Source organism: Oncorhynchus gorbuscha, linkage group LG22 (genome assembly GCF_021184085.1).
Source record: "Oncorhynchus gorbuscha isolate QuinsamMale2020 ecotype Even-year linkage group LG22, OgorEven_v1.0, whole genome shotgun sequence".
NCBI lineage: Eukaryota > Metazoa > Chordata > Actinopteri > Salmoniformes > Salmonidae > Oncorhynchus > Oncorhynchus gorbuscha.
Genome location: NC_060194.1, coordinates 17,032,537 through 17,045,063, shown reverse-complemented (window position 1 = coordinate 17,045,063; position 12,527 = coordinate 17,032,537).

The following is a 12,527-nucleotide window of genomic DNA, read 5'->3' as shown; positions in this document are numbered from 1 at the left end:
CAGTACAGCTTGCTGAACTGACCTGTGGTTTAAGGACAACAACCTCTCCCTCAACGTGATCAAGACAAAGGAGATGATTGTAGAAAAGGAGGACCAGAGCACGCCCCATTCTCATCGACGGGCTGTAGTGGAACAGGTTGACAGCTTCAAGTTCCTTGGTGTCCACATCACTAACAAACTATCATGGTTCAAACACACTCAAGACAGTCATGAAGAGTGCACGACAAAGCCTATTCACCCTCAGGAGACTGAAATGATTTGGCATGGGTCCTCAGATCCTCAAAGGATTTTCAGCTGCCCTATCGAGAGCATCCTGACTTGTTGCATCACTGCCTGGTATGGCAACTGCTCGGGCCTCCGACCACAAGGCACTACAGAGGGTAGTGCATACGGCCCAGTACATTGTACGGCCCAGTAGTGCGTATGGCCCAGTACGTCCTGCCATCCAGGACCTCCAGGGAGTGTCGGAGGAAGACCCTAAAATTGTCAAAGACCCCAGCCACCCTAGTCGTAGACTGTTCTCTCTGCTACCACCACGGCAAGCGGTACCGGAGCGCTAAGTCTCAGGTCCAAAAGGCTTCTTAACAGCTTCTACCCCCAAGTCATAAGACTCCTGAACAACTAATCAAATAGCCACTCAGACATCCTATTTTACGCTGCTGCTACTCTCTGTTTATAATTTATGCATAGTCACTTTAACTCTACCTACATGTACATATTACCTCAATTACCTCGACTAACCGGTACCTCCGCATATTGACTCTGTACTGGTACCCCCAGAATATAGCCTCGCTTGTTGTTTTACTGCTGCTGTTTAATTATTTGTTACTTTAAAAATAAAAATAAATCCTATTTTTTACTTAAAAAGATCCACCCTTTTTTTTTCAATTTTCCCTCGAATGAAATACCCAAATCTCACTGCCAGTAGCTCAGGAATTGAGCAAGGATATGCATACTCTTGATACCATTTGAAAGGAAACAGTTTGAAGTTTGTGGAAATGTGAAATTAATGTAGGAGAATATAACACTTTAGATCTGGTATTTAAAAAAATAGAGAAAAAAACAACCTTTTTAAAAATAAAAAATCGTACCATCATCTTTGAAATGCAAGCGAAAGGCCATAATGTATTATTCCAGCCCAGTTGCTATTTAGATTTTGGCCACTAGATGGCAGCAGTGTGGCAGCAGTGTATGCGCAACGTTTTAGACTGATCCAATGAACCATTGCATTTCTGTTCAAAATGTTGTTTCAGGACTGCCCAAATGTGCCTAATTGGTTTATTAATAACTTTTCAAGTTCATAACTGTGGACTCTTTTCAAACAATAGCATGGTATTATTTCACTGTAATAACTACTGTAAATTGGACAGTGCAGTTAGATTAACAAGAATTTAAGCTTTCTGCCCATTACAGACATGTCTATGTCCTGGGAAATGTTCTTGTTACTTACAACCTCATGTTAATCGCATTTGCCTACGTTAGCTCAACCGTTCCGTGGGGGACCCACCGATTGTGAAGAAGTTCTAACACATTTACATTTTCTTTCTTAAAACTTCTTAAAGCATTATTGCTTAAGGGCTTGTAAGTAATCATTTCACTGTAAGATCTACAACTGTTGGATTCGGCGCATGTGACAAATACAATTTGATTTGTAGTGCTAAGGCAAAAATAAAAATGTGCACCCCTTTGAGTCCCCAGGACCAGGACTGAGAACCATCACTCTTCATTGGGACCTCTTCATGTGCAGACAGGCTTTCACAGCTCTTGGTATCTGAGGACAGAAAACATTATATTTAAATTAGACAGCATTGGGAATTATGTTACTATTATCACTTCTAGGGACTGATATTACACAAAACTACCAGAATAGGCTACCCTTTGACAGTTGGGGCTCCTATCATTGCTACCTACAAATGCATTTGGAGTTTGTTTTTTACAATGATAAATACATCAAGATGTAGCTCCCTTCAGTAACAACTAGCGCAACCGTTCCTTGATTTTTTTAACTGGTGGTTTTATTCTGTAGTTTTAGTCAGAATTATCACCTTCCGTGAGAACTATAAAGTAAATGAAAAATACAGTTAAGCACACTCTTACAACCTTATCTTACGAGTAACTTATTAGCTTGGTATAACTCTGAAGTGCTTACATACATAACAGTTTAACCGGCGTTATAATGGGTTCAGATTAAACACATGAATAAAGGAAAAAATTCCTCATTGGCTGCTTATTACAGAAGGGAGGAAATCAAACTTCACACTTATTATTCCTGGCATGAATTCACACTTCCTAACATACACCCTTCAACCTTTATGAACTACACCCGATGACATGAAAACTTAGCTAACACAGCGCAGGATTGCCTTCCCTCCAAAGGTGTGTTGCTACAATAAGGATCCCGTTACAACAGTATTAGCTACGTAGTTCCGCTTGTATTATCATTTCCCCGCACAGCGGACACATAAACAATTCAAACAAAAGACAACGACATAACCTGTAAGTCTAATTGTCAGTTACACTCCCACCAATCACCGGTGATTTCTGTAAAAGGGGTCTGCAGGTTTCTTGATCGGCTTCCAGGAGGGTGACTGTCTTATGGATGGGCCTCTCCAGATAGGTGGGTTTGGTGATGCGTTTACCTCTCTCATCCTGTCCCAGGTACACTTCTGTAATCCTTTGCCAATTTCCACTGGTTGCGGGATGCAGTATCATCTTGCAAGATGACAATTTCATTAATCCTTGCGTTTCTTCTGTCTTTATTCCATTTCTGTCCGTGTTGATTGTTCTGAGGTATGAGCACTCTCAATAACATGAGGTACTAGCGTCGGAGAAGTAATGGAGCTCATAACTCTGCACCTCCTTGAAACTTGATGGCAAGTAGCCTCGTTGGATCCTTACTTCAGACAAGTTTTGTAGACCTTGGAGCCAGAATTCCCACTGGGAGCGTAGGTCATCTGGAAGGGGGTCATCCCAGTCAATTTTGTCACGACACATCCACTGCAAGATCTGCTTCCCTGCCAGGACAAAGGGTGCCACAAACCCAAGCGGATCATATACAGAGGCTACTGTAGACAACACTCCTCTTCTTGTGAGTGGGCGTTCCTTGACAACTACTCTAAACTGAAACTCGTCTGATGCGACACACCACAGTACACCAAGCGCTCTCTCCATGTGTGGTTCACCCAGAGCCATGTCCAGGTCTTTGGCACCCTCGGCACATTCTTCCTTGGGAATTGTGGCTATAACTTCCTTGCTGTTAGAGATAAACTTGTGCAACCGAAGTTTGCCGATGCTGCAAAGCTCTCTTGCTTCTTTCACCAGCTGGGCAGCTTCAGCTTCAGACGATACGCTCGTCAACCCATCATCAACATAAAGTTCCTTTCTATGAGCTGGATAGACTTCTCGCTGAAGCCTCCTCGTCCTTCGGCAGCAAGATGTTTGAGACCATAGTTGGCGCAACCAGGAAATGAAGCTGTGCCGAACATGTGGACCTTCATACGATACACTGAGGGTTGAGACTCTAGACCTCTGTTCTCCCACCAAGGAACTGTAGATAATCTTGGTCTTCTGCTTTCCCATGAAACTGGTGGAACATGCGCTCTACGTCACACATGATTGCAACTGGACCCTTACAAAACGACAAAGGACACCCAGCAATGTATTTGTCAACTCTGGCCCGGTAAGGAGATGGTCATTCAAGGACGTCTCTCGAAACTTAGCTGAGCAGTCAAAGACGACGCGTATCTTCCCAGGCTTTTGTGGGTGATAAACCCCATGGTGCGGGATGTACCATGCTGGATGCTTGTTAACTTCCTCTTTGGAGACCTTCTCAGCATCTCCACAAGCTATGGTCTCTTCCATGAATGCTGTGTAGTCCTTGTAGTACTGCTTGTCTCTCCTTAGCCTCCTTTCCAGGCACTTGAGACGGTGAACTGCACATGTTTTATTGTTCGGCAGGTTGGGTCTTTCTTCCTTAAATGGCAGCGGCATCTCATAATGTCCATTGTCCTTGCGTCTGATGCCCACTTTCATTTTTGTCAGGAACCGGATATCCTCTTGAGATATGAGGTCCTCTTCTGCAGCTCTCTCGTTGAAGTCAGATTCAAGCGTCTTGATAATGTCCAGTGCTGTGATTACCTCTCTTGCACATGTTCTACAAACATAGTGTACTTGATTTGTGAGGTTGAAAGAAAATTGAAGGCTTGGCATCACCTGTCTAATGATAACCCGATGACTCACTCCAATAGCGGCGCCATAGTCGATACATGGATTTCCATAGCCGACTGTGCTCCAGCCAAGATCTGTTCTCTGAGCAAAACGCTGATTTCCCTTACCAGACACAATTTCTCTTGGAAGAAGAGCCTGGGAGCAGTTGTAGTCAATTAAGAGACCGACATCACATCTCTGTTGAGGAGCAATCTCCTCTGCAATGTGTTCAAGATGAGACCATGCTCTTGCAGTCTCTTGAGTAGGAATATGATCTCTGTTTGCAGGAATAAAATCTCTCGAGTAGGTCGTTGGCAGAGGGATTTTCTTCTCAAAGTAAAACCCTCTAACCTGCAAACCAGACAGCTTCTGGCAGGGCACAATGGTATTCCTTGAAGCCATTGTAGAGAGTTTCAGTTGGACTGGCTCCTTCCTTGTATTGAGAGCCTTTGTTGTCTCTTCAAGGATAAAGGTGGTGTCGCTCTGGGTGTCAAGAAGTGCATACACAAGAACTTCACGATCTGGCTCACTTGTGGTTGACACCTATACTGGAATGATTGTGGAGGTGTGAGTGTTGTTAATGTCCCTTACGACTCTGTTAGATATGGCCTCACTTGACGCTCTTGTCCCCTTATCTCGTGGGGGCTCTGTCTTCCTATCACTTAACCTCCTCTGACACGTGTCGCAGGTGTTCCTGTTATCACAATCTTTCGAGCGATGCCCAGGCCTTAAACAGCCAAAGCACAATTTATTCTCTTGAACAAACTTCTGTCGCTCTGCGGTGGGCTTATCCATGAACTTCCAGCATTTGTGGAGACTGTGACCTGACTTCTCACAGAAGACACAACTAGTAACAGTATCTTTCTCATCAGAGTTAGTTGCTAATACCCTTGCTCCGGGGCTTTGAATCCTTGGCGTCTTAAGTTTTCCATCTTCACTTGGTTTCAAAGCATGAAGGGATGATACAGGATTGCAAGCAATCTTGGCTTCTCTCGTGAGAAACTTCACAAACTGACTGAAGCTAGGAAAGATCTCCGTTTCTTCTAAGATGTCTGTGACCTTTCTATTCCATCTTGAAGTTAGCCAATCTGGAAGTTTAGCGAGGATCTTTTGGTTTTCATTAGTCATTAAGCACCTCCAGGCCCTTATTTTGAGACATAGCAGCTTCACAGCTGCGAAGAAAGTCTACAAGGTCTCTAAGTTCAAGACTGTCCTTGGATCCTATCGTAGGCCATGCATTGAGCTTATCTCTGAAAGACTTGGCGATGAAGAATTTGTTTCCGTACCTTTCTTCAAGAATGGTCCAAGCAGCATGGTAGGCTGATTCTGTTCCTAACATAAAGTAACTTTCGATGGCTTTCTTGGCAGGCCAACCGACATATTTTCTTAAGTAATATATTTACATTTACATTTACATTTAAGTCATTTAGCAGACGCTCTTATCCAGAGCGATATATCTTCTCAGTTGCTGGTATGTTCTTCCTGTCTATCAAAGTCTGAAAAGAGACCTTCCAGTCAGTGTACGAGAGAGGCTCTCCATTGAATGTTACTGGTTCTGGTATGGGGAGGCGGCTTTCACTGATTGATTCCGCTAGTAACCTGAACATGGTCTTGGTGCCTTCTTCTTGTTGTGTGCTTGTCACAACATGTTGTGGTGAGAGACTATGAAATGAGCCACTTCTGTGCACAATTTCCTTCACAGATTTGCAGTTAGAGAGTAGTTCTCTCTTCTCGTCCTCTGAGTTTTCATCTTGCTCATACACTTGCATCCGCGCCTTGGCAGCATTTAGTTTCTTGAGCACTTCTAGGTGCTCTAACTCTCTACGCTTGTCTTCTAGCGTCCTTCGTCTGGCAGCATTTTCTACCTCTAACTTGACTCGCAGCCTAGCTTCTTCTAAGCTGCGTTTCACAGCCTCGGCTTCTTGCTCAGCTGTCCTCTTCTTATCTTCATCTTCGAGTCTCTGAAGCTCTTCCAGTTGGCGTTCTTGCTTAACCATTACTTCTAAAGCTGCTTGGTTAGCAGCAACTTCCGCCGCAGCCTCTTGTCTCTTGACAGATGACACGCTTGAGCATCTGGAGTTGACCTTTGAATTGCTTTGAGACTGGGAGGAAGCACTTGAGGGCTTATAGTTGAGACTTGACTTATGTGAGAGTTTGGACATGCACAAGGAATTGCTGTCCTTCCAGTGCAGCTCTATCTGGTTACTTTGACCTTCTTCCCTGCCTTTTAAATGACACCTTACAGTCTTGATAATAGACATTGTAACTGCTTCACAAGTATCAAATAATATTTTTCCAGTAATACACATACCAGCGATACATTAAGATAGAAAGAGCAAATGCATAATACCAGAGTCTTTATGAAATATACAACTATCTCCAGTCCTTACGAATTGTAATCTTAAAGTCTCTTATTAGCTGTTCACAAGGCTAGGACCACCTTCAAACACCTTGACTTGTACTTGCGTGTCTGACTTTCCTGTTAGTCTTGACCTTATGTTGCCTCACGATGCTTCCTTATGTGGAGATGCTCTTCTTAGTTTGCAGGTAGGTGCAAAACTCTTATCTGGCAGAGGATTTGGGAATCTTGTAGACGTTTTAAAGCTGGATGAGATTCTTCTTTCTCTCTTGCTCGTGAAGAGCATTGAGTTCTCACTGTAGTGGTACATAACCTGTAAGTCTAACTGTCAGTTACACAAGATAGTTAGCTAATATGAAGTTAGGTAGCTGGTGATATTTAATTCACTTAGCTAGCTAGCTATACATTTTGTAAAGTTGGCTAGACAGCTAGGTAGCTACGTTAGCCACTCATTTGAGTTAGATAATATTTACCAGCGAATAAATTCATGAAATAGAGACTGGACTAAACTATTTACCCACTTAATAACCTATATGCTGCCAGCACACCCACAAGCGAGCCATCTGGGCGGCAGGAGCAACATGCTGCAATTTACCACATACTTTGGGAGTGATTCAGGCCAGAATTCAACCTAGTGAAGCTACTGATACCTCTCACTAAGTCACCTAACATATTCCTAGCGACGTAAAATACCGTCATGAATTAACATGGATTGTCAATGGAGAAGTTTTGTTCTAAGGCGTCAAACTCCCGACGCGTTCACGCCACGTTCATGTCATGTTGACATAGTGTTCACGTCGTGTAACGTGTCACTGACACGTCAGTTTGTGTAAGTTCATTATGAAAGATATCACCATGAACGCCTTAACGTCTACATGACATCTATGTGTACATCATGCTTTCACGTTATGTAAACCCGACACTTACATGTCGTGTTAGTTTAAGTGTCTGTTTAATTCATGGAATCCATGCAACACTGGAAAAGTTGTGTGAGGAGGTAGCAGGGCTGAGGGGAGTTTGGAGTTTGGCCAGAGTGAAATTCTCACGCTCCAAGAAGAGAACAAGGCCTGCAACGGAAACATGCGGTCTCTCCTTCACTGCAGCCGAGGTGAGTAAGACATTTAAACGTGTTAACCCTCGCAAGGCTGCAGGCCCAGACGGCATCCCCAGCCGCGCCCTCAGAGCATGCGCAGACCAGCTGGCCGGTGTGTTTACGGACATATTCAATCAATCCCTATACCAGTCTGCTGTTCCCACATGCTTCAAGAGGGCCACCATTGTTCCTGTTCCCAAGAAAGCTAAGGTAACTGAGCTAAACGACTACCGCCCGTAGCACTCACTTCCGTCATCATGAAGTGCTTTGAGAGACTAGTCAAGGACCATATCACCTCCACCCTACCTGACACCCTAGACCCACTCCAATTTGCTTACCGCCCAAATAGGTCCACAGACGATGCAATCTCAACCACACTGCACACTGCCCTAACCCACCTGGACAAGAGGAATACCTATGTGAGAATGCTGTTCATCGACTACAGCTCGGCATTCAACACCATAGTACCCTCCAAGCTCGCCATCAAGCTAGAGACCCGGTCTCGACCGCTGTGCAACTGGTACTGACTTCCTGACGGGCCGCCTCAAGCGGTGATGGTAGGCAAGAACATCTCCACCCTGCTGATCCTCAACAGTGGGGCCCCACAAGGGTGCGTTCTGAGCCCTCTGTACTCCCTGTTCACCCACGACTGCGCAGGGCTACACGCCCAACTTCAATCAAGTTTGCGGACGACACAACAGTGGTAGGCTTGATTACCAACAACGATGAGACGGCCTACAGGGAGGAGGTGAGGGCCCCTCGGAGTGTGGGTGTCAGAAAATAACCTCACACTCAACGTCAACAAAACTATGAGATGATTGTGGACTTCAGAAACAGCAGAGGGAACACCCCTATCCACATCGAAGGAACAGTAGTGGAGAGGGTAGCTAGTTTTAAGTTCCTCGGCATACACATCACAGACAAACTGAATTGGTCCACTCACACTGACAGCTGCCGCGGAAGAAGGCGCAGCAGCGCTCTATTCAACCTCAGGAGGCTGAAGAAATTCGGCTTGTCACCAAAGCACTCACAAACTTCTACAGATGCACAATCGAGAGCATCCTGGCGGGCTGTATCACCGCCTGGTACGGCAACTGCTCCGCCTCAACCGTGTAGCGCTCTCCAGAGGGTAGTGAGGACTGCACAACGCATCACCGGGGCAAAACTACCTGCCCTCCAGACACCTACACCACCCGCTGTTACAGGAAGGCCATAAAGATCATCATGACATCAACCACCCGAACCACTGCCTGTTCCACCGCCATCATCCAGAAGGCGAGGTCAGTACAAGTGCATCAAAGCTGGGACCGTAGAGACTGAAACAGCTTCTATCTCAAGGCCATCAGACTGTTAAACAGCCACCACTAACACTGAGTGGCTGCTGCCAACACACTGTCATTGACACTGACCCAACTCCAGCCATTTTAATAATGGGAATTGATGGGAAATGATGTAAATATATCACTAGCCACTTTAAACAATGCTACCTTATGCTAAATGACTTAAATGTAAATGTAATGTAATAATGTTACTTACCCTACATTATTCATCTCATATGCATATGTATATACTGTACTCTACATCATCGACTGCATCCTTATGTAACACATGTATCACTAGCCACTTTAACTATGCCACTTTGTTTACTTTGTCTACACACTCATCTCATATGTATATACTGTACTCGATACCATCTACTGTATGCTGCTCTGTACCATCACTCATTCATATATCCTTATGTACATGTTCCTTATCCCCTTACACTGTGTATAAGACAGTAGTTTTGGAATTGTTAGTTAGATTACTTGTTGGTTATCACTGCATTGTCGGAACTAGAAGCACAAGCATTTCGCTACACTCGCATTAACATCTGCTAACCATGTGTATGTGACAAATAAAATTTGATTTGATTTGATTTGATTTGAAGGCACTCTGCAGCCAAGGTAAAAATACACGGTTCTATAATGGATTGTCAACTCAGGGAAAACCGGGTGATGGAGTCGTAGCATGCGTGAAAATCTAATAGTTTCTGGGATACTCGAGGACACCCAATAATCCAGATCAGAGAGTTCATGCAATCCGCCTTGAAACTTCCTCTAGAGACTGTAAACAAGGTGGCTTTCCACTGAGTACACAGACTTGGAGCTTCCTCTAGAGACTGTAAACAAGGTGGCTTTCCACCGTCTACACAGACGTGGAGCTTCCTCGAGAGACTGTAAACAAGGTGGCTTTCCACCGTCTACACAGACTTGGAGCTTCCTCTAGAGACTGTAAACAAGGTGGCTTTCCACTGAGTACACAGACTTGGAGCTTCCTCGAGAGACTGTAAACAAGGTGGCTTTCCACCGTCTACACAGACTTGGAGCTTCCTCTAGAGACCGTAAACAAGGTGGCTTTCCACCGTCTACACAGACTTGGAGCTTCCTCTAGAGACTGTAAACAAGGTGGCTTTCCACCGTCTACACAGACTTGGAGCTTCCTCTAGAGACTGTAAACAAGGTGGCTTTCCACCGTCTACACAGACTTGGAGCTTCCTCTAGAGACTGTAAACAAGGTGGCTTTCCACTGAGTACACAGACTTGGAGCTTCCTCGAGAGACTGTAAACAAGGTGGCTTTCCACCGAGTACACAGACTTAGACTTCCTCTAGAGACTGTAAACAAGGTGGCTTTCCACTGTCTACACAGACTTGGAGCTTCCTCTAGAGACTGTAAACAAGGTGGCTTTCCACTGTCTACACAGACTTGGTGCTTCCTCTAGAGACTGTAAACAAGGTGGCTTTCCACCGTCTACACAGACTTGGAGCTTCCTCTAGAGACTGTAAACAAGGTGGCTTTCCACCGTCTACACAGACTTGGAGCTTCCTCTAGAGCAGGGGTGTCAAAGTCAAATGGACGGAGGGCCAAATAAAAAATTTAGCTACAAGCCGAGGGCCGGACTGTTCGAATGTTCATTGAAAATTTTTTAAATGACGCATATAGTCTAGTGAACCTAATTGAACCTACTGAAAACCTAACAAATATATTCCAATATGATCAGATAAATAAAGCAATATTTTCTTATGGCTCTGTCAGTAATCTTTAATTTTCAACAGACACAAAAGACAAATTTCCTTTATATAAAAATCCCCATAACATGAACATTAAATGAAAGAAACCGGTATTCAAGGCACCATCAGTAGCCTATATTTTCTATTTTAGCAAAAGTGGGCTAAATTTACTTCAAAGAAAAAAACAATAATAGCAATTTTCTATCATTCACTCAACTGAAATATTTTTAAAATATAATTGGATTGAAATACAATAAAATAAAGTGCAAAAATCTATTAATCAAAAACAACACTTTGTTTAAGGAGAAGTAACATGCAGTGAAAACAAATATTAAACTTTAACTTTTAAACTTGAACTGAGTAAAAACTCTAAATATGTGATTGCACAGTAATGTTCACTTGTTTGATGTCACACAGAAAAGCCATTTCACACAGAAACATTTCGTCTCGGAGTTGTGTTGTGTCTTTCCCTTTGCTGTCCAAGAACAGACAAATCTCCTCACGAAGCTCGAAACATCTTTGAAGCACCTTTCCCTGGCTTAGCCATCGCACCTCTGTGTGATAAGGCAAATCACCATGCTCCGTTTCTAACTCCGTCAGAAATGCCTTGAACTGGCGGTGATTCAAACCTTTGGCTCTGATAAAGTTAACTGTCGCGTGATGATGCTCATTACATGCTCCATTTTCAAGGCTTTACCGCACAACGCTTCCTGGTGTATGATACAATGATAAGCTGTCAGCTCACCTGTCGCGTTTTCCTCTTGCATCTTTTCCCGTATCTTGGCCACCAGTCCGCTCCTGTGTCCACACATCGCAGGTGCTCCGTCGGTTGTCAAACCCACGAGTTTTTCCCAAGGCAGCTCCATCTCATTTACACATCTTGACACCTCTTCATACAAATCATGCCCCGTAGTTGTGCCATGCATAGGACGTAAAGCCAAAAACTCCTCTGTCACGCTTAGGCTGGAGTCCACTCCGCGGATGAAAATTGACAACTGGGCAATGTCAGAAATGTCGGTGCTCTCATCCACAGCCAAGGAATATGCAATGAAATCTTTTCCTTTTTCACAAGCTGCTCTTTTAGATTGATGGACAACTGGTCTACTCTCTCGGCAATGGTGTTTCTGCTCAGACTCACATTTAAAAAGAGTTGCCTTTTTTCTGGGCAAACTTCGTCACAAACTTTAATCATGCAGTTTTTGATGAAATCCCCTCCGTAAATGGCCGGGCTGATTTAGCGATCTCTTCTGCCAAAATAAAACTGGCCTTGACAGCAGCCTGGCCTTGTGATTTGGCTTTTTTGAACAGAGCCTGTCGAGATTTGAGGCCTCGTTTTAATTCCTCTGCCTTTTGTAGCCTTTGTTCCATGTCCATATTCTTGTTTTTGTCCGCGTGTTTCGTTTCATAATGTCGTCTCAGATTATACTCTTTCAGTACCGCCACACTTTCTCCACACAGAAGACACACAGGTTTTCCAGCTACCTCCGTGAACAAATACTCCGACTCCCACCTTGTTTGAAACCCCCGGTTCTCAGTGTCCACCTTCCGTTTTGCCATTTTTGATGGGTATCTGAAAGTTAATTTTACTGTGATGCTGACAACTGCTGTGCCAATAAATATTGAAATGAAGCAGCCTACTGCTCGGTGCGTCACCGTTGCATTGTGGGAAATGTAGTATTGGTGCGTGTAAAAGATCTGCAGGCTTGCCGGCTTGCTGCGGTCTGCGGGCCGGTTCTAATAATAAATCAAGATCATCCCAGGGGCCGTAAAAACCTTCTCGCGGGCCGGATGTGGCCCGCGGGCCTTGACTCTGACATATGT